The sequence below is a fragment of the Castor canadensis genome, chromosome 13 (assembly GCF_047511655.1).
Source record: "Castor canadensis chromosome 13, mCasCan1.hap1v2, whole genome shotgun sequence".
NCBI lineage: Eukaryota > Metazoa > Chordata > Mammalia > Rodentia > Castoridae > Castor > Castor canadensis.
In genome coordinates this window covers 58,499,191-58,520,883 of record NC_133398.1, presented here as the reverse complement: position 1 = coordinate 58,520,883, position 21,693 = coordinate 58,499,191, and the positions used below count along the sequence as shown (strand labels likewise).

At 36.5% G+C, this 21,693-nt stretch overlaps 1 long non-coding RNA gene across 3 annotated transcripts in view; it reads right to left on the bottom strand.

Moving 5' to 3' along the window:
- Positions 1-21,218, bottom strand: part of LOC141415432 (uncharacterized) — a 175,867-nt gene extending 154,649 nt beyond the window's left edge. For 2 of the 3 annotated variants that reach the window (XR_012440442.1, XR_012440441.1), the window contains exon 1: positions 21,018-21,218. This is a non-coding gene — a long non-coding RNA (uncharacterized lncRNA). The remainder of the gene's footprint in view (positions 1-21,017) is intronic. The other variant, XR_012440440.1, reaches the window with a different exon arrangement.
- Between the last annotated feature and the right edge of the window lie 475 nt (positions 21,219-21,693).

Genomic DNA, 21,693 nt, shown 5'->3' with positions numbered 1-21,693 from the left:
TCCTTGAAGGTTTTTTATAAAACATTTTAAAAAAATCTATTCTTTCAATGCTTATAAAATCTCTGAAAATGGAATGACTAATTGATCCTAAAGAACAGTGCTTTGGTTTTGCTTTCTGATTATGAAAAAAAAAAAAATCAAGTAGTTGCAAAAACAGGCTCTTAGCTTTAGGTGGGCTGCTGCACACAGAAGGGCTGGAAGAGTAAATGTAGAAGAAAGAGCCCTGAGTATTCTTGACATCACTCTATTGAGGAAGACACTTCACCTTCTCAACTGCAAGTCCCCTGTCTGAGCTCCTGCTAGAGTTGGTTAAAGCAGAATGCTTACTCAGGAACACACTGGCAATGAGAGTACCAACAAATGCTTAGGTGGCAGAATTTCTTCTGCATGTCCTTTAGTGTGAATTTCTTTTTAGTGGTAATCAATAGACTATAAATATCACTACCTGTGGAATGCAGATTTGTGCTTACAGTTACCTTTACCACAGCCCAGAGTTAATTTCAATTTCTCCTTTGTCTCAGCTCCCAATTTGTTTCTCTTTGCCGTGTATTTTTTTCTTCTAAACTATTCTCTTTTGATCATTAATATAAAGTAAAACTCTGAAATCATTAAAGATGCTCCTTCCAGCTCTAATACTCATGAGCATCTGAAATCAACCCTATTGGAATGAATATCTTCATTGAACCAGTATCTAAATCAAAGCATTAGGAGCAAAATGAGCTTTCATAAAGCTTAAAAGTTCTTTCTGAATGCATATGAAACATATTTTTATATGATATTTAAAAAAGATCACTAGGGAATTTGTATAGGTTTGATATTTTATTCAGGCCACTGAAGATTTTTGGTGATTATTTGTCAAAACATGATAATGTCTGTTAATCACAAAGATATTTATTTATGTTCTTTTTTCCCTCTTTGGTTAGCCCTAATTTTAGTACAGAATAAATGCATTGTAAAAAGAAAGGAGCTTTCTAAATCAGAATCAGTGCCCAGTGGTCATTACTAATAAACAGAGCCATTCTTTATCAATGACATTAGATGTTCTAAAATGACTTAAAGGGGCTGAGCTTCCTTTCTAATAATTAAGGTATTAAGTTAGAAATGTCTTGAATTGTGCTATCTGTATTCCATTCACACAAGTCAGAAATCATGGGGTTATTGATGAAATAGTCTACCGTTTATATTTTGATGTTTATATTAGTTAAAAAGTACAACATTACAAAGAGATTAAGTGCATGATATAGGAGAGAAATTTAAAAGGATTATTATAGTGCATCCACAAAATGGAATATCAAAGTCATTAAAAGAATTTTTAAAAACTATAGTTAATATATATATATATATATATATATATATATATATATATATATATATATATATATGTATAGAGATGCAGGATACATTGCAAAGTGAAATAATCAGGTTATAAAATAAAAGATATAATAAAATACAATCTGGGAATACAAAGGTGTGTTGTTTTCACATAAGGTATGGGAATTAGAGAATATTTAAAAGAACAAATGATAAGTTATTAATAGTAAACATAATTTGTAATTTGGGTGATAGTTTCCTCTTTTGTTTATTTATATTTTCTAATTTTGTGATGAATATGAAATACTTGTGTAATTAAAACAAATGTTTAAAACTTTCAAGTCAGATTGTTGGGCAAAAGAAAACAATTGAAAATCAAAATCTATTTAAAATCAAAACAGAATGCCATATTTTTTCCTTTATATATATATATTATATATATTTTTTTGCCTTATACTTTTATTTATATAAATATAAATGATTCACTGAGGTGTTTATATAGTCAAGGATGAGGAACATAAAATATGTAGGTTGGATAGTAAAGGTTCTTTAATACCTAAGAGTATTAAAGTACTCCTCCATGAGCTTTCTGAGAAATTTCACATAATACTCACAGACTATTACCTATGAGTTGACTTTTCTCCCCTTATGACCCTGGAAGCTATCTGTTAATTAAAAGTAAAACACGATCCCTACTTTGACATACAAATTTACAACTAAGCATAAAATAAAAGCACTCGATCAATACTTCACATGGGATCCAGGCATTTACAAATGTTTTACATGTAAACCCACTTAATGTTTTCCAACAGTATTGATAAGTAGTGAAACTGGAGTTTTGGACCCAAGGCCCACACTCCTGAGATTCCATATGCCAGGTCTGGCCACCCATCCCTAAACACCAAATAGTCATGGTGAAGGCAGAGAAAGGTTTATTACATGGCTAGGGACATGCCTTGGGAAGAGGCAGAGTAAGCACTCAACTCATCCTCAGCCATCTTCAGGGTACAGACATGAGCTATGTAGATTTAAATAGATAAAAGAACTGGGGGCAGGGAACAAAGGTATGCATAGTTAAACAATCCAGTCATAGGTGTGGTCTGGTTGGTCTCATGACTGACGGGGCCAGCAATCTTGGTCAGGGATATGGTCTGGTCCAGTTTTGGAAGTTATCACCTGGAGGAAGTAATCTGGTTCCTGTTCCAAAGGATTCCTGGGATAATTGTCCTCAATGGGAGGGTGGCAGCTCCAGGTGGCTCCAGTTCATTGTCATAAAGATATTACCAGTTTTGTCCTTTTTGGAATCCAAGGTGATTTTAAAGTGACTGTAAAGAGAATGGCTTAGAGCAAAGACAGATACAAAATGGAGACAAAGATGCCAAGCTTTTTGTTTTTAGTTAATTTGTAGGCTCAACAAGAAGTCAGTGCTTTTCAGCAAAAGCAACTTGAGCACCTCTTACAGTAGCAAGTAGACATAAGCAGTGGCCACATGAGGAAAAGAATAGATATCATTATAATTTACCTTCTATTTAAGATCAGCCCAGGGGCTATCATAGGGTGCTTTAAAGTCAGCTACCTATGTCACTCCCCAAAAGCTTAATTTACTCTTTATCCAAAAGTAATCCACATCCTGGTGCAAGGAGATTTTCACAAGTGAATTTAACAAAACAAAGACCCAGATCTAAGAGCTAGATAGAGCAAAAGTTAGGAATTTCAAACAGAAATTCTCTATCAATTAGAGCAAGAACTAATAGCTTACTCAGTGTCTCTCTTAACAAGACAATGACCCAAACTCAGAAAATCACCCCACAGGCCAAAATGACTCAAAGCTGAGAATTTCTCCATAAATATTCCATCCTTAAAACTTGACCCCATTGTTCTCACTCTAGAGACAATCTGCTTTCATTCTGTTGAAAATTTATTCCTTTCCTAATAAATTTTACTGTTACTTTCACTGAATCTTTGCATCTTCTCCTGCCCAACGCAAGAATCGAGGTAATTTTCAAGGCCATTTTTCCGGTAACACTATGGTAACTACAGGATTGAGGCATGAGGTGGCAGGGAAATTAAAAATAATACATATCAAAAAGGTCAAATTCAGAAATTAAAACAGAACCAGGAAGTAGAAACTGAAAAATCAGAGAAGTAAGTTCTCCTATCATTGTCTTCTTTCAGATGCTAAGTTACAAAAAACAGGGAGACATAAAGGGGCTATCTGCATCTGCCTTCAGCTCTGAGATGTTAAGAAGCTGCAACCTTCTTTGAATGGGTAGAGAGAGACTGAAAATTGGAGAACATGTCTGGCACATGGAAAGCTCACCTATTGTCCCTGTGTTTAGGGTCTCCCTGAACCCACTGCCCTTCATAATCAGGGATTGCTAAACAACACGACTATGTGTAGTCCCCCAGCTCAGAAAGCATAAAGACCACAGATAACAACCATCATTTTGAGCCCTCACTACCATTCCCTGTGTGAAAATATCCCTCTCCCTTTTCTATTTCTCCCTACTTTATCCTGTTTTACTAAAATAAATCCTTACTAAAACTTCCACCTCTTGAGACCCACTGAAATGCTTTTCATGGTGTATTTCAAATTACTGTGATTTACATGGAAGCTGGGAAGTCGAGGGACCCCCTTGTTTTCCCTCCAATAGTAGCAGTATTACCGTTATTCCATTTTTCAGATGAGGAAGCTAAGTAATTTGTTCAAATACTCAGAGCTTATCATTGGTGGTGATGGATTCAAACTGAGGCAGCTAGAATGTGAATTTTTGGAGTGGGCGATAATGTTACATACTGCATGCCAGGTAGTGAAATGGTGAAAAAAAAAATGGCATCATCAACATGAACTTAGATGTCAGTGCTCTTTGACCAAGTAATTCTCCCTCTGGGAGTCTGTCCAAAAACACCAAACCTAAACACATTTTCTAGAATGTGTGTTCTTAACCACTGTCTTTTACCACTTCTCAACAGAAAGTTAATAGAAGGTTAACAGAAAATAATATCCACATGTATATCCAACTTACTTTTATAATAGAAGCTATTTTGATGGACTGTTGATAATTATAGACTACTGTCAGGCAATCCCTAGTTCCAAGACATTTCCTGTAACCCAAGGCCCTTCTTCAGACTTGCATGCTCCAGGGTTAAATAATCCCCTTGTTAACAGTGTTGGTGCAGTCTGTGATCAGAAAACTTCCAAATTCTTTGTATCCCACTAGGAAGAATCTATGCCAGGACACATGGATATAAAAGGAGTTAATTAAAAGTTAGGGAACAGAAATACAAAGAGGAGTATGGTGGGGCCCAGGTAGAAGCCAGAAGTCAAGAAGAGCATGTTTTTGCTCTTCAGGTACTTTTAAAAGCTATGATAACCTATGGGAAGGGGAAAATAAGGTGATTCCCATCTGATAATTAATTAGTGAGTTGGGGAAGAGCATGGGCCAGATGAGGGCGGTTCCTAAACCAGTCTAAGATTTAATCTAAGACATAATGTTTTTCTGAGTCCCAAACTTTCCCTAATTTTAGCCTACCTAACCATCATGTTTTTAGTGTTTCCTACAATGTCCTGGGTATTTTCTACTTCCTATATACTCTGACATGCACACCATACACTATGAATCAATGGAATGTGCTTGATACAAAGAATGACTTGAGGAAAGAAGGCAATAGTTACCCCATAAATCCTGTCAGCTTGTTGATCTTTTCCCCATTGAATTTTGGCCTTTCATTGAATCCAGGAGATGAGAAAAAATAATGTTACACATGCAAAGAAAAGTCTTAGACTTGGCAAATACTACCCCTGGTGACAGACTAATTAATTATGCCATATTTCTACTAGGTGTCACATATTACCATTCAAGACCAAGACTGCCTGATGATTAAAATTGTTAGCATAGTAAAGTCTGACACTTGTAAAATCCTAGCAGTGACAGTGATTCAAATGACTGGGCTACTTAAAAGGTTAAAGACCACCACAATTTAAAATCTCCATCCATTTCTCATAATTATTTTAGCCATTATTTAAGTTTTGGGGGAAAATACACACTTAATAATATGCTGAAATTCAAAATAACTTTTAGCATTGTCTATCTCAGCACCAAATTTTTATAGTATCATTTAGTTAACGATAAATATTCTGTAAGTGTTCTGAGAAAATCAGAGGCAATAGATGAAATGACAAACACCTGAGTTTTACTCCTCAGTTTTCTGGGGATATGTGAGCAGAATCTGTATCTAATATAGACACAGACAAAGAGTTGGAGAAACGTAAGCAGCTCTGTCAATTTCTCATTTGCATTTAACTCTGAACTTGCTTCCTTCAACTATAGATTCTTATTCTAGCCACTAATTTCAACAAATCTACACCTGAAGCAAAAATCTCACAACTATAATTACCAATTCCCCATTTAAAAAAATAATAAAATCTCTAAGAAATAACATAAAATAGTTCCTGCTTGTCCCTCTGGCCCTCTCTATGACTTTGATTGCACCCTCTTTCTCAAGGTCAGTATTGAAGGAGACACTTAGATACAGAAATATCAAAGAAACCTTTCTGCTAAGGGACTTCCATTCTCTTTTCTCTGCACAAAAGCATTTGAAGTCCTTGAATTCTTTGTTACCCTCTCCCCTAGATGGTTGAGCTAATTTGTTGATAAAACAGAAGAGTTACATTTGAAAATCCTGTGGAATAAATGCAGAACAGATCACTTTTTAAAAAGAAACGTGCTTTTTAATGAATGTTTGAAATTTTCTGAATGACAAATACTTTTTGATCTTTGAGGTGGAAGGAATGGTCATTAAAAAGTGAAAGGAGGTTAATCCACACTGCTCTAACTTTCTACTGAACCACTCATGTTCAGTCTAGGTAGTGATTACAATTACATGATAACCCAAAATTTCCATGTCTGAGCTGTGTGTTTGTCCTAAGGCTGTTGCTGAACAACAGAATTGCCTCAGGTGGCTATGCCCCTGTGAATGAAATTATTTTTCAATAGCCTGAAGCATAACAGAATGTTTTATGTGACAAGTTTAAGAAATATTTCTTATCAGATTTGCACAAGAGTCTTTTTTTTTTTTTGCCTCTATTGCCAATCTGATCTGGTTGGTTTAAATTTTCTAATAAAATATTTTCATCATACTTGCTCTGCTTCTTCTAGAGAGTGCCAAATTAATAGGTCAGTGAACATTTTAACTCTGATGTCATCTATCAAGTTGTGCCTTACACATTTAATAGTTCCCTTTAGATTATTATAAACTTTTGAAGAAATATGGAGTTAAAACTTGTCAAAAAATATGGCCTGCATATTTACAATGACAGGTGAGTAATTAAAACTCTTTTGAATTCCTAAAGCGTTCTGGTTTGATATTTGACAATGTTGAAATACCACATGGAAGAAAATTTAAGTCTTAACTATGCCCTGGAATTATATAACACCTGTCTTCAGAAAAACTCAAAGAATATCTGAGTGTAAACCTGTCCAGACTGGAGTAACAATGGAGTTAACAGGTGATATTAACAGAAGTGCATGTGCTCTTGTCTTTGGTATACTTTGCAGACAGGTGATTTACCTTTAGGGACTTGCAACAAGGTGCAGTGGAAAAGATGCCAGAGAAGTATAAATTGAAAGAACTCAGCTGACTCTCTCTCAATCCCAGTTATAATTGGTGTCAACTATTTTAATCTTAACAGTTTGTCATACATTTATTCAAATGTATTCCAAGATATTAAAGGAAGAAATCTTGTGCCCTTGTAGTTCATTACTCAAAACTTTCTATTAGTGAGCGACCCCATAACTCATAATAGTTAATATTGTAGTTGGAAAGGTCATCTAGAGGAAACAAATGTAGGAGAGAGGAAACAATGAAAGGAAAAGGAAACAAAACCAAAAACAAAATAAAATAAAATGGAAATGAGCTGGAATGGAAATTGGTGGCATTTTTTGAGCTTACTGCTACCTAGTAAACATATAATCACAAACAAGGAATTTGAAAAACAGATTTACCTGGTTTCTTGGGTGATTTTCAAATTCAGACCCTGATTTGATTTGTTCTTTTTTGTTGTTGTTGTTTCTTCCTCTCCATTCAATCTACTTCATAAATGATTATATTATATAAAATCTGAATATATTTTAGAAGTTGCATGTGACCCAGTAGCATAATAGGCTTCAGGTAAAAAGACATGAAGCCCAGAGGTCTTTCTGGACTTGTGGGAAAATGCAGACAAAAAAATTTAAAATGAGAATGCAGAATCAGAGACTCAAACTAGTGAGCCTTGGGCAAAGAGACCTCACTGTAACAAATGGTCAAGGTAGAAAAAGATATTAGATTAGAGGAGATAAAACAAATTTCAGCATATCTGACACCTGTATGGGGATCATGCTCTTACTCATTTTCCATTTCTGTGGCAATAAATGACTACAGGTTTAGTAGCCTAAAGCAGCATGGCAGTATTGCGTCACATATTCATTTACTCCATGGCTTTTTTTCTGCATCTCCTCCACCTTGGGCTTGCCTCTCCTAAATATTGTCCCAACAGTCTTTGCCATAACGGAGCTCTATAATCCTGGGCTATTCTTCCAACAAACATTGGCTATGACTCCTCCCCTCCCCCCCAGCTTTCCCCTGTTAAAGAGGAACTCCAGAATGCTTATAAGCCAACATTTGACACATGGCCAAAATTGAATAGAGAGGCCTTGAGAGAATACCTTTCTTCCAGAAATATAAAATTGGGTAGGAAAACTTCATTTCAATCTCTAATTGTAGCCAAAGTTGAGATGGTAGAGATAGCCATATACCTTGAAAAGCAGAAAGGTAACCTAAAAGACAGAGGGGATCACTTATTTCTGCTTCCTCATCTGGAAAGCTTGAGAGCTGGAAGGAACTCAACAACTGAATCATCTACAATCATCGGGACGCGTCATCACTCAGATTGGATTGAGAAACACTGGATTGGTAAAGCACACCTTCAGGATGTGTCTGCAAGGCTATCTCCAGAGGGGATTGGCTAAGAGGGAATAGCACTCTAACTGTGGGCTGCCCCGTCCCCTAGGCTGGGGGCCTGGATGGGAAAAGGAGTGAGGGGAGGAGAACGTCATCTAGTGTAGGATTCCTTTTCCCTACGTCCTGCACCCAATGATGTGAGCAGTTCGGCTCCGCCTGCGCTTCCCACCATTACAGATGGAAACTGGGAGAAAAATAATCCTCCCTTTACGTTGTTTTTCTGAAGTATTTGATCACAGTGACTCAACAGTAATAAGTCAACTCATGTGTGGAGAAAGAAGCTAGTCGTTAACCTAGGCTGAGCGGGGCTGTTAGCTGAACCATTTAAACATAGTCTTTGTGTGTGTGTGTGTGTGTGGTCTCTCCAGGGGTCACTGGGCTTCCTCATTTCATGGCTTAAACATTCCAAGAGGGCAAGGAAGTGCTTGGCATTTTAATAGTCTAACTTCTTCATAACATCACTTCTTCATACCTTAAGGGCTGAAGTAATCACAAAGTTAAACTTAGCTCAGGGAAAGGGACGTAGATTCCACCGGTCCATGGGAGGAATGTCAAAGTCACATTGGGATGGGAGATCCTGTTCCACAATATTGAAGAATCCAATCTGACATGGAACTTGACCTTAAGATAATAGGTGGGTTCGAGTCACATTCCAGAAGTTTCTGGAGTCAGTGGGAAGCAGTGATTTTTGAGCAAAGAGATGACACAGAAACAAAGGTCTAAATTACTGAGGCCAGATAGAAGACATGGAAATTACAGTCTCCTTAGATTGTCCTATTCAATCTGGCCAGGATTTTATTGTCTAGTGGGTAATCTGCTGTACAAGTTGTACTTTTCCTTGTAAAATTTATACCCTGTGATACTGTGTTACTATATCAATCCTTGTCACTATTTAACATAGGAGCATGCAAAGTCAATCAGCGTGTACCAGGGTCTATGGAATCAATTTAAAATTTGTGCTGTTTTATTCTACAGGAAAAATGATTTCCTTTGTTTATTATAGTACTGACTGCACACAAAGACACTACTATCCCTTCACCCCATTTAAATACTACAATAAAGGGTTTCTACACACAGGAAGTTTGGGCTAAAGTGGAAAACTTTTGAACAATACGTGACATTCTCATACACCCACAAGTCTGAATATGACCTCAGGTTAAGAAGCTAGCTTAAAAATAAAATAAAAAGCAGTACAGTAGATGTTAGTAAACCCAAGAAAATTGTCCAAAATCTTTTGCCAGCAAGAGTGTCATCTGTTTTCTTTTTTCCAAGAAGCTACATGTTTATTTTTCATGCTACATAAATATGCATCTTTTCTATCATCAACTTATCTCAAACATTGCATGCAAAGACTTTCAAAAGAATCTGGCAGAGTGATACAAATTAAAGATGCTATGCAGAATTTTTTGGAATCCTGAGAAGTTTCTACTACATTTCTTTCAATCATTTCAAAGGCTGTATATACTGCCTTCAATTTACTAGAAATTTCTGTTTACTTAAGACTGCTAATTACTCTCAGACTTAAGTCTTCCAGTTTATCTTCTCAATTTTTTCCTTTTTTTTCTTGATAAAATGTTTAGACACCATTTCCACCATATTTTTCAAGTTTCCCTCCTAACATTTCAAGGTAACGATTCTGCAATAAAATAAAGGTTAAGTGTACATTGGACTTTTCTATTCAGGACCTATTTCAAAAAGAGACCTATTATTCTACAAAAAGACATTTGTTAAATGAGCTACATGGAAGTATTATTTCATTTCTAACAACAAGTCTTAGATTTTCATAAAGGATCCAGTTTTACAGTCACTACGTTCTTTGCCTTGGGAATCTGCTATTTCCATAGGACTGATGAACACGGTCCTTATGCCTAAATCACCTCAGCAGAGAGCTTTCTCTCCCATACAAACATATGGAAAACTGTACCTTATTTTTTTCACATAGTTTAAAAACTGTCTTTATCTTCCAAGTGTTCCATATCTTGAGTTTGAATGAATGTCTCTTCTTTGTGAGGGTATTAAATAAGAATTTACTGATTTTTGTCAAAAAAAGAATTCTCTGGTTTTTGTACAGAAAGAAATGCCCACACTACTGCAATTTTTCAGTATTTTGGAATGTATACACTATCTGATGATTAAAATTTTCAATACTTTGGAAAAATATTGCAAATTTATTTCAATAAATAAATGTATATTTATTAATGTATATATAATCTTTAATAAATTCATTAGAAGATAAATGTTAATCCTTCGCTCTATCAGCAAGAGTCAGAAAACTTGATTCATCTTGGGCATACTGTCACTAAGACATTTAATTTCCTTAAATCACAAAGCAGAAAACCAAAATGTGAATTAAAATAAGGGCATTTTCTTCTTTAATTATTATTGTTATGAGTCTATTTGGTGTTAACATATGGCTCCAAATTCTATATGAATTTTCCATTTATAAATTCTGTGCAACTGCTAAATGTTTTGGAATTTTGTTTTTATTGTGAAAACAAATGAGCAAGTCTTTGTTTGTAGTACAAAAGAAGTTTGACCTGTAGGAAAAGCTGGATTTATCCAACTATTCCCCCTCCCTGCTGAGTAATGTGAAGCAAACTACTTATTCTTGCTGAGCCCTACTTTTCTCAGGTAAAACAGGAGTATAATATAACCCCTGCTGAAGAGTAAGTGTGTGAATTAAATAAGATCCTGCATAGAAAGTACCCAGCTGTGCCTGCATATATAGCAGGTATTCAGTAAATGATATCTGTGATTATGGTTTGTTTAAAATGAAGAGATTTTATGTAATCATTGCAAAAAGCTTGCAAATACCTACTCTCTAGCTGGTAGAATAGTACTCTTGTGGAATTTATATTGCAGAGGTGAAGAAAGAAGATGAATAAATCCAAGAGGATGCTTTTTTTTTTTCTGCATTAAAACAGCAGTCTGAAGCAACTATAAATTACAGTACTTTGCTTTCTAATGTGGCTACGTTTCCAGCACTGGCCATAGAACTAAATAGTTCTTCTCCACTCAGCCCCTGAGATGTCAACTTTTCAATTTGTAATGAGGGGCAGTATGTGAAGCTGTGGAAATAAATCACTTGGGCACTAGGTCCTAGGGTAGAAGTAGCAGAGACCTCTTTTCTAAGGCACACTCATAAGACTCATGCTTGAAACCCATTGGGCCAGTGGCAAGCTGGAATCAGGGAAGTCACATTGCCTAGCCTGCTAGAAATGTGAGACAGATGTTCATCTCAGAACACATGGATACAAGCCATCAAATCCTTGTGTCCTTCAATGGCTCCATCACACAAAATGATAACTTTCTGTTTTTGCATTCTTTCTGTGCAAATATCTTGAAAAAGTAAAAATGTACCAGGTACCAATAGCTCATGCTTGTATTCCTTGCCACTTGGGAGGTTCAGATCAGGAGGATCTCAGTTCAAGATCACCCCAGGCATAGTTCAAGAACTCCTGTCTCCAAAATAACCAAAGTAAAATGTACTGGAGGTGTGGCTCAAGTGGTAGAATGTTTTGCTTTGCAAATATGAAGTTCTGAGTTCAAAGCTCAATCCCACCAAAAGAAAAAATAATAAAAATGTCACAATATAATCATTAATTATTTTATTTCTAAGGTCAAAATTTAACTCAGTGTTTAAACCTGCGTATTTGTGCCATAACATTCAGTGTCTACAAGTAGACGGTAACAATACTTGGCCCTGATCAGAACACTCATGGACGATATCTTGCTTTCTCTCTCTCATCAAAGCTTTCAGAGCTCATCAGGAACCCCTTTCTCCTTTTCTTAATGACCTCCCATGGATCTCTGGACACATTCAGATATTAAAATGTTTACTCGTATCCAATTTCATTTAAGGTGGGGTCAGTTTTTCATTCAAGGTAGAGTCTATTTGTATACTCATCATCCATCTGATTTCATCAGGGCTGAGGACTGGGGAATGATGGCAAGAGAGAAATGTGATGTATACTAGTGCTGGGGTAAGAGAGCAGTTGGATGAGTTCTTCAGAGCCCCCTGCATGGACAATGCTCTTGTTGCTGCCCTCTTCACGTCTTCCCTCAGCTTTCGTACATCTGCAGTCACTTATAGCTAGAAATCTGCAGGAAAGACCTTCTAGATGGTCCAAACCCAACAGCACCCTTGTCACACCAAGTGTGGACCTACAGCTTACTCTACTATGGTACTCTTCTTGTTCCACACACATCTATTTCACCAACAGTGAGGCACAAATTTCTATACATCATGCTTCCAAATTCCTGGAGACATCAGATTCTCTGCAAATCATCTCACCAAGCTCTGTCCCAGAGACTTGACTATATCTGAAGTCCACTCCCACCCCTCTGGCAAGGCTTACTGTTTACAGGTATCTCAATCTCTTAGAAATTCTCTGATTTAGGCCTGCATAGGAGTGGGAATCAGGTAGACAACCTTGAATCCTCTTTGTAGGCCTACTACAAGTGCAAGAGAAAACTCAATTCTCTTTCGACTGCTAAATGTTCATTTCAAGGAAACTTCTTGGATTTTTAGAGGTGGATAATAGTCACTGGATCAGTTCTCTTGTTGATAAGTCCTACATGCATGTGTCCAGTGGCTAGCTCTTTCAAGACTTTGGGAAATTACCATGATACTATGGTTTGTATGTTTATCTTCCAGAGTTCATGTATTGGAAACTTTATCCCCACAAGTCATATGTTAGTTTGATTTGGAGGTGGGGTCTCTGGGAAGTAATTAGGATTAGATAAGGTCCTCAGAATGGTATTAATGGCTTTATAAAAACTGAGATAGACTCGTTCTGTCTAACCATGAGATTCCCTCAGCCATGTTATGATATAACAAAAAGGCCCTGACCAGATTCTGAGAAAGTACCAGAAGAATGCCCTTCAACTTTCCAGCCTGCAGAATTTTAAGCCAAAGTAAACATCTTTCCTTTGTAAATTACCCGGTCTGAGGTATTCTGAGATAGCAACAAGAAATAGACCAGGACACATCTATTATCCTGACTCTGAAGTTTAGCTGAAATTCCAAGACAGCCAGAAAATTCCATTCCATATCTTGCTATATATTATTAAGTTTATTTGAACTATGATCTAAATTGAGATGCTAATTATGAATTCTCAAGGTGGCACTCTACTATAGGAATTCATGAGATATAGTTCTATTTTCTTTTTCTTCAGAAAGAAATTAAATAAAGTAAAACATAAATTAAAAAAATAAAATAAAAATCTACTTGTGATCTGTAACTGGAGTTCTAGGCCAGAGGCTCAACTCCCTGGATTTTAGCATGCCCATATGTTAAATCTGGCCACTTGTCCCAGAATGCAAAACAAAGAGACAAGAAAATATAGGTTGAAGTACTGGTACTACAGAAAGGAGATTCATTATGAGGCATAGGGATGCTGCAGGAAGAGGCAAAGTAAGCATTTCAGTCCATCTTTGGCGTATAGGCATGAACTTTAGGATGAAATAGACAAAAACTATGGCAGGAAGTGAACAGTAGGTATAATTAAACAGTCCTGGTCAAAGTGTGGTCTGGTGGTCAAAGGTGTGATCTGGTCACTCACTATTTTAGGGCCTTATCACAACAAGAAAGTTATTGTTGCCTGGGAAGTAGCTTTGATTCCTGTTGTAAGATATTTATCTACCAATCCTGTCCTTCCTGGAATTCAAGGTGGCTAAAAGATTACTTTAGGAGAGAATGGTTCAGAGCAAAGACAGGTGTAAAATGGAGACAGAGCATTTGCAGGCCCAAGTAAATTGTCAGTGTCTTTAGCAAAAGCAGTTTCTAAGCACCTGTTACAATCTACCTCCATTCTTATCATTGGATTCCCATTTCCCTGGCATTAACTTACTTGTATCACAGACTTATTTTCAAGAAAAAAAGCACAGGCCAATAGGATGGTACATACTTGTAATCCCAGCACTCTAAGAGGGTGACACAAGAGAATCACAAGTTTGAGGCCAACCTGAGCTATATAGCAAGACCTGTGAAAGGAAGAGACAGAGAGAGAGAGAGAGAGAGAGAGAGAGAGAAAGGGGAAGGGAGGAAGGAAGGAAAGAAGGAAGGAAGAAAGGAAGGAAGGAAGGAAGGAAGGAAGGAAGGAAGGAAGGAAGGGGAAAGAATAGAAACACAGTAGAAGACAGAGAAGCAAAGGCCCATGGAAGGGAAATAAAAGGGAAAAAAGTGTTTGCAAATGAGAGATTCAAAATTTTTAAATAATAATGTTAGCCTACTTTTCTGAATTCCACATGCAACTTTTTCTCCAAAGAGTATAAAACAGTAACTGATTTTATGGCGTTTTCTACCTTCTATGACATGACCTACATCTTTCAATAGATGCATGTTTATAGGAGTATTTTGGGAAGAACATATGCGAATTTATCCTGAATAACATCAGAAATAGTCTTCTTAGAAGCCATATCGTTCTGTTTTGAGTATGGGAGGTTGTTCCCAGCTGAGCCTCCAATGATCTTGAAATGCAGAGACTGACTGACTGCTGCCTGGTTGGGTGGATTGCCCTCCAGCATCTGTTTACGAGAGTTGATAAGCCTGGGGACAAGGGAACCTTCGAAGACCAGTGCTAGGTGCCCAGAGAACATCAAAATACACAAAACTGAAGGATTAAAAGGCATCAGTGTCTTATCCCAGCCCCAGTGACTGAGTCAAATGCCTGTCAGAGAGATCTGGGTTTCATAGGTTTTCCTAGGCAGTTTGTAGTTGTCTTAATTCCACTAATCTTGAGTCAGAGACCTCTGTGTTTGCTCTATTAATGGCCTTCTTCTAACACACTTGCTCTCTGCATATGAAAAGGCCATAAACATTTTTTTTCTTATCTCCAGCTGTCTTGCCTTCGATAGATAACTACAGTGTGTTTGAGAAAAGAATTTTTTTTTCTTTCTTTGGCAGATCTGGGGTTTGAACTCAGGCCTACCACTTGCTCTACTTGAGCCATGCCTTCAGGCCCTACTCCCCTTTTTTTGCTTTAGTTATTTTTCCAATAGGGTCTTGCATTTTTTTCAAGGATGGGCCTGAACCAATCCTTTTATTTACAAGTAACTGGAATGACAAGTGTACACCACCACATTTATTGGTTGAAATGTGGTCTAACTAACTTCTTTCCCAGATTGAGTTGAACTGTAACCCTCCTAATCTTCATCTCCTGAGTAGCTGGATTATAGGAGTGAGCAACCATGCCCAGGAAAGAAAATTTTTAGGTATTCGATTATGGGATATGGACAATTTATTAAAATATCTACTCTATTAAATAACCTAGTATGCATCATCCTTTTACACTTGTTTTATGAACTAAACCTTAAATAATGAAAACATAAAGTGTTATATACACACACAAATTGTCTGAGACATTGGTTTTCATCACCAAAGTGTAACATTGATCACAGGTTTTTCGAATCTATAACTAATTCTACATCTAAGAGTAAAAATCTCTGTTCATGTTGGGACAATGCTTGAGTAGCCCAAATGTTCTCAGATGCCATCCTACATGAAGTAAAATGCATGAAAATGAATCAGTGGTAAGACCCACTACCTAAACCTCACAGCCCTTTAACCCTGGTTTGCCAAACTGCACAGCCTCAACTACTGCTGTAGCTCGCACTCTTGCCAATCTCTTTTCTCTACTTTTCTCTGGTAATGGCTTCATTCTTTTTTTCTTTTTCAATGTAGGCTTTTTTTCTTTTAATTTTCCCTCTCTCTCATTGTAGTAAAATAAATTATTAATAATAATAATGTTGATGTTACTGAGAATCCTCAAGTTTCAAATTTTATAGCCTTGGCCACACAGAGAAAAATTAACAACTGTCTACTAAGAATCCTCAAGTTTCAAATTTTATAGCCTTGGCCACACAGAGAAAAATTAACAACTGTCTCTTGAGTCAAAGGCAAAATCCAAAGGCACAATACATTGCCCCAGTTAGGGTGCCAAACCAACCATTATAGGAGGGACCACACTGAACACAGGCTGCTTCCAGGGTAACTTGTGGATTATGAGGGGTGGATACAGTTCCATTAAAAGCAAGAGCTGGGCTCACTAGAGAGTAGCTCAAGTGGTAGAACACCTGCCCAACAGTGGGAAGCCCTAAGTTCAAACCCTACCAAAAAAAAAAAAGTGAAAGTTTCTTCTTACAGAGATTTACATAGTGATTCATTCATTCATTCACCTATTATTTTCTACATATTTTTCTAGAACTATCAGCAAGAAAGATAATACTTGTCTAATGAAACTTAGAATGTTATGGTGAAGAATTATCGTTAAACAAGGAACAAAAATTCAGTAAAACGGCAGTTGTCATGAATTCATGAATCCTTTTAAAAAAAAAAATCATGTGCCAAACTAAACACTTACCACACATTATCTTCTTTAATTTTCATAAAATTGTTCTGTCACTTCACAACTAAAGAAAACTGAGGCTCAAGCCTGCCACTGTAACTGGTCTCAAGTCCCACAGGTTAGAGCACACACATTTGAGTTTTTGAGAGAGGTCTGCTTCATACCAAAGTCTACATTTTCTATGCTAAATTACAGGCTAAATGCTACTCTGGTATAAGAAGCACACAGGAAAGGAATGCAAAGACTTCCATGAGCAAGGGAAGATTCTCAGAAGAATTCAAGTAAAATCTTGAAACATAGAAAAATAGAATTTAGCTAATTGAAGAAGGGATAGTATATTTTGGATAAAAACAGTAACATAAGCAAAGAGATGAGAATGATTTGGTCGTGGTTAATGACATGAAAGGACTGATGAAACAAATACCTCTGGTTGAAGCTAGGATGACTAGTGCAAAACCACATTAGCTTACCACTCTCCACCGATCTTTCCACACATTCCATGAACACCTATCACTGAGATCCCAAGAACACTTGAGGAGACCTTGGTTTGCATTCCCTAGGTTCTTTGTGTGACTGTGGGAGAATTTTTTAGGGTAAGTGAAGTAGAATTTCTGAATCATCTGTATGCATAATTTTAGCTTTACTACATATGTTCATTTCTCAACACTACCACTGCAAAATGCCTCACACAGGGTGACTTACAGAAACAGAATGGTATTGTCTCATACTCTGCGAGGTTAGATGCCCAAAATGGCAGGCAGCTTCTCCCAGAGGTCCTTCAAGAGGAGGAGCCTTTCTTGCTCCTTCCTGTTTCTAGTAATGCCAGACTTTCCTTGGCTTGTGTCAGCATAATTCCAATCTCTGCCCCCATTTGCACATGGCCTAGTTCTCCCTGTGTCTCCTTGTCTTCACATGGCCATCTTCTTGTAAGGACATCACCATTTCTATTGGCTGAAATACTAGAGTGGCCCACTCTACTCTAGTATGACCTCATCTTAACTAATTACATCTGAAATAACATTATTTCCAAATAAGGTCATGAGGGAGAGTGGATAAGTACTTCAACCTATCTGTTTTGAAGTGGGCACAATTCAACCAATAACACTAGAAAATTTAAACTATTCCCTCAAATTGGCAGTACCACTGTTCACTTCCAATAGCAATGTAATAGAGTTTGCTTTTTTTTACATTCTAAGCACTAATAGATTTTTTTTGTTTAATCTAATGTCTGTGAAGTGGTACTAATCTATCGCACTCTCCTGAATATTAATGAAATTGCACATCTGTTTATGTGCATAATGAACATTCTAGTGTCCTCACTTGTCAATTTCCTATTCATGTCCTTTTCACTTTTCTATTGGATTGTTTGTCATTTATTAATTAAAAGAAGTGTTCAGTTGGGTGCCAGTGCTCATGCTTATAATCCTAGGTACTCAGGAGGCAGAGATCAGGAGGATCATGGTTCAAAGTCAGCCCAGGCAAATAGTTCATGAGACTCTATCTTGGAAAAAACCCATCATAAAAGGACTAGTAGAGTGGCTCAAGGTATAGGCCCTGAGTTCCAAATCCAGTACTTCAAAAAAAAAACTGTTCACAATTTTCAGGTGGCTACCAAAATATCTGTTGTATTTTACATATTTAACCATTAATATTTAATTTCAATGCAACTGACTTACTCTATTAACCAAAAATAGACAATGAGGTAGTAACACATACATTTGTCATCTACTGAGAGAGCATGGGAATGGATTAGTTTCCCAGATTCCAAGTGTCCTCCATTACACACACACACACACACACACACACAGACTATTCTAAATTATTCTTACTAAAAAGGTGAAATTGCTGCTTCCAGGCAAGTAGCAGAGCTGCACAGGAGGCCACAAACCTTAGCAGAGAACCCAAACGGATTTTCTGTGACCTAGAAAAAGCTCAGGAGGAGAACTGAGATAAACGTCAGTAAGTACTTTCAAACAATTTCTTCTATTCTTCATAAAAGGCAACCCGAGTGTCAACACTGAGAAGTAACAACTGTTTAAAAGAAGACAGGGAACCAGTTAAGGACCTACCTGGAAAAAGCCACATCAGTAGGAGATTTGAAATTTAACAGTAGATAAAAACCAATTTACCTTCAGAGTATATTCTGTTGTAAACATCTAAGAATATGACTGGAACAGGAAACAAATATCTAAGAGTAGTGCTTAGGAAGTTTTGTAGATGACTTTATAAACTACAATTTGTTCATTCATAAAAGCAGTATGAATAGTATGACAAATATGCAGTCACATTACTTAAAGTCAAACACAATTCATTCCAAGTTTTTTTTTTTTTAATAACAAGTTGTTTTTATCTATATATTTCTTTGATTGCCCAGTGTATCACTCAGGACAACCTAGGTTATGCTGCAGTAACAATTTATCTCTAATATTTACATGTCTTAATACAACAAAGGAATATTTCTTGTTAACTGTGAATGTTCAGTACAATAGTACTTTGTTCTGCTCCACATAGTCTCCAGTTTATAGAAACTCCACTACAGAAAATTTGGTTTCAGAAGAGTAGGAATACTAGAAAATTATAGACTTCTCTGTTCACATTCCATGGACAAGCCCCAGTCAATGCTACACGTAATTACAAGGGAACTAGGAAGGGCAGTTTCCCTCATGCTCCTTAAGAAAAGAGAACTGGATATTGGTGGGCATTATAATGTCTACCAGAGTTAGCATGCTTTATTTTCTTTTTATTTTGGAGTGGTAGTGTCTTTCCCTTGGTAATTATTTCTAAGGAATTCTTCCTTACACCTTTTTCATCCTACCAAACCAATACTTGCCTCAGAATCATTGGGAATTTCCATGTATAGTGTTATGTTGGCCCTTTTTAATCTAAGCATGTTACTTACTAAATCCTTTCTGGAAAGGATCATCTTAATATACTAAGGATTAAGTTGACAGATAGAGGCTGAAAGCAGTCCTAGAAGGTAACAGTCCAGGAGAACTTCAGGTTCATAACTCTCTGTGCACTTACCTCTTATCAGATTTCCAATCCTAACACTCCAACAAAACAGGAGTTTCTCAGTCTTGAAAGTAGAAAGTAATGCATTTCAATTTATGACAAATCTGGATTCTATTCCTCCTCCACTAATGTGGTGATTTACGTTTGATTTTTCTCTTCAATAAGCATATAGCCCTTTCTCCTTTCTTATAAAGAAGAAGCACTTAAACAGACACAAGACAAGTCTAAATAATTCAAAGGATACCTAGGGTAAGAAAACTCATTCCCAAGTTTTAATAATGTAAAATGTACATTTTCACATCTTTGAGAGGAAAAAATAAGCTAAACTTAAGATCAAATTTATAAAAAAATCTGACTTTTGATCTGTTCTTCAACTTCTGCTATTTTTGATTTTCCTTTTGTAAATGTGGAGGTTTGATAGAAATTCAGAATTTTATCACTGGACACAGTGATCACTGCTAACACCTCTGCCTAATATTTTGCAAGGGATATTTCAATTTAATTTCAATTCCTGTTTTATATACTATATTCATTTGAGAGTGTCAGGTAGTGTACTAATCATGCATTTATGGGCTTTGTTACTTGAAATTTTAAAATATTCTTAATTCAAATTTATTGTGTTTTACTTCATGCCCATCCAAATGTCATCGCTACCAGATCTTAGAACTCGCTAACAGTAAATACATGTTTCTTCTCTCAATTCATAGCTCTCTGTCAACTAGTCCCTCCAATAAAATTGTCAATTAGTTAATCAAATTAATTAGGTGCTTGTTTTGCTAACCTAAATTATTTTGAACTTCCTGAGAGCAGAAAGTATCTTTTATTTCATGCTAGTAAAAACCCTATGTTAGTTTCCCATGACTGGTATAAAAAAAATTACCATGGGGCTTTATCCAAAGGAAATTTATTCTAAGTTCTAATGGTCAAAGATCTGAAGTCAGTTCACTTAGCCAAAATCAAAATGTTCTCAAAGCCTCCCTCAATCTAGAGACACTAGGAGAGCATCCCAACCTTAAAACCTTGTCCTCTGCAGCTTCTGGGCTGTTGGATTCTTTGATTGTGGTCACATAATCCAATGTCTGCCTCCCTGTTCACAATTCTTCCTTCTTCCATATGTGCACCTGTGTCTAATCTCCCTCTACCTCTCTTATGAGGACACTTACAATGAATGGCCTCCTGGCCTGGCCCTTACAAGGGGTCAACCTGGGTAGTTTCATCTTAAATTCCTCATCAAATCTGCAAAGACCTTTTCATCTTCTTTTTCCAAATAAGAATGTACTCACAGGCGATGGGGGTTAAAACACATTTGAGGGCTCTATTATCAGACTACTGAATTCACTAACCTTTGTCCAGTTTGGAGCAAGCCCTCAACTCTTCGGTATATCTTGTTGACTTGAACAGTAGCATCTCAAGGATTGTATATTTCTGTCTCTTTTTTCCCATTTGTAGCTTCTCTTACTTCTACTTTTCCCGAGTTTTCGTTTTCTGTGGCCTGACTTCTCGCTCACCATTAAGGTCAATCCGCTTTTGGTGTCATAGTCAAGAAGAAATCATTGCCAAAACGGAAGTGTTTAACATTTTGGGGGATGTGGCGCCTTCATGTATCATTCTATACTAACCTGGACAACTTGAAACTAATGTAAAAATGTACTTTTAGAGAGTAATTAAGAAATAATATAAATTTCTAAACAAATACATTTTATTTCCTCTCCAAAGCATGTCATATAAATGTATTATGAAATCCAAAAATAAAAGCAAGAAAAAAAAACAAATTCTATCTAGTTCCTGCCAACAGACTGGAAATCCCCTTAAAAAATATTTTAAAATTAAAAAAAGCAGCTGGAAGCATTTAGATATTCCAAGACGCCTCAACATTGCAGACTATTATTTAAAGAGAATTTTTTAAATCATATGTTTAAAAAAAGAAAAAAAAAGAGTAGGTTTATCAACAAAGTGAGTTTTGGAAAAATTTTTTATATTAGCATACAATTGTTGTACAGGGGAATACACTGTGGTATT